The 1,755-nt window shown below is 48.0% G+C and overlaps 1 non-coding gene across 1 annotated transcript; it reads left to right on the forward strand.

The window, feature by feature from the left end:
• Window positions 1-829: 829 nt before the first annotated feature.
• TRNAE-UUC (transfer RNA glutamic acid (anticodon UUC)) lies at window positions 830-902 on the forward strand. Its single transcript has one exon. It is a non-coding gene; the product is annotated as a tRNA-Glu (tRNA).
• The last annotated feature ends 853 nt before the right edge of the window (window positions 903-1,755 follow it).

A 1,755-nucleotide genomic window follows, 5' to 3' on the forward strand; every position in this document is an offset into this window, starting at 1 on the left:
AACCTGGCATTCACAGCTCAGAAATCCTCCCAAAGTCTCCTGCCACTCCCCTGCCTCGTGCACTCTCTCTGTTATGAACGCTGCTTCCTTCCTTGAGAAAGTCTCCCTCACAAAGCAATTGCAATACTGCCAGCTACTCCCCAGAAATGAGAGAGACCGAGGGAGCAGGCTGGGGGCATCCAATACCCCTCGGTAACCAACCACTCCTCAGCCCCTGGAAGAGAACAGAAACTCAATATACCTTATGATCACATCTCCACACAAAAGAAACTCTCTAGGCAACTTGTCTTAACACAGCAATGTTACAGATGTGTCTCAGCAAAGGAGGGCAAACAGTTCTAATGAAAGTGGAGACTGACACGGAGCTCACACATGACAATGGGTTTGTCATTGATCAACAGTGAAGCAGGGTGACTGACTCATGCTTGTTATGTCTATTGTCAGAAAAAGAGTTTGCACTTCTCTCTTGGGTTCTCAGAGCTAGAAAAGATTTTTGGTGTAATCTAGTCAACCATCAGTGAGTGCAAGGCAAGGCATTATGGAATCCCAAGGAACAATGGTGGAGCTTCAATGCTATAGGTTGCAGGAGATGGAGAGAGTCACACGGTGAGAGGTGGGCAGGCCCCAAATCACCAAGGGACTGGTGTGCTCACCTGAGGAGTTTTAATTCTCTCCTGGAAGCTGGGGAGTGACATTCTCAGATCTGTGTTCTGAAGGTCACGATGGCAGACTTGAATAAAATGCAGCCAGTTAAGAGACAGGGAGACCCTAAAACACCAAAGTCTGGTCTAATGTCACAGAGATAATTAGGGATGAAGAAAGGGGAAATTCCCTGGTGGTCCAGTGGTTAGGACTTGGCGCTTTCACTGCCGTGGGCCCAGGTTCAATCCCTGGTCGGGGAACTGAGACCCCACAAGCTGCGTGGCACGGCCAAAAAAATAAAAAAATAAATGAATAAAAAATATATACCAAAAAAAGAGAGGAAGGGCTAGTATGGGTACAGTATGATGCTGGCTGGCTCACCAAGGCCATCCCCTCCCATCTGCTCACCTTCATGGCTCTGTTCTGTGCCTGCAACTCCTCTTCCTCCCTGGTCCTTCCTGTGACTTGCTGAGGTGCTAATTCATTGGGTGTGCTGCTTCAGGCACTGGCTTCTTCTTGGTCAGCCTAAGCCAGGACCTCCTGCATTGTTTCCCTAGCTGGACTCCAAGAAGTGCAGCTCTCTAACATCATCCTGTGGCCTAGACCCGCTCAGTATTAATACAGCTACACTAACCCTTCTGTTCCTCCAAGTGCCAAGCTCATGTCTGCCTCAGGACCTTTGCATACGCTGTTACCTCTGCAGAGAATGCACTTCCACCTCACTCTTCATCTGCAAACGGTGCCCCATCCTTGAGGGCTCATCGTATATCGTATCTTTAAAGCAGACATTCCTGGTTAACCTCTCCCTCCCCGCCAGCTAAATGAGACCTTCCCTTTTGTTTTCCTTAATAGCTCTTTTCACAGTCTGAAATGATAGAATCCATTACATTCTATGTTTAACAACCGTCCTCCACACTAGACGCCACAGGGCAAGGACTGTGTCTAATTTTCCGACTCTGTATCTGTGGCATTTATCCCAGGGCTTAGCATAGTCTATGCCCAGTAAACATTTGTGTGAGCCCTCAAGCCCGTCTCGCAGCCTTAATTCTGCTCCTCTCTTGTCTGATACATGCTTAGTTATAGCAGATGCCCTCAAAGCGTTTCTGGAATATT

Source organism: Lagenorhynchus albirostris, chromosome 15 (genome assembly GCF_949774975.1).
Source record: "Lagenorhynchus albirostris chromosome 15, mLagAlb1.1, whole genome shotgun sequence".
NCBI classification, from domain to species: Eukaryota; Metazoa; Chordata; class Mammalia; order Artiodactyla; family Delphinidae; genus Lagenorhynchus; species Lagenorhynchus albirostris.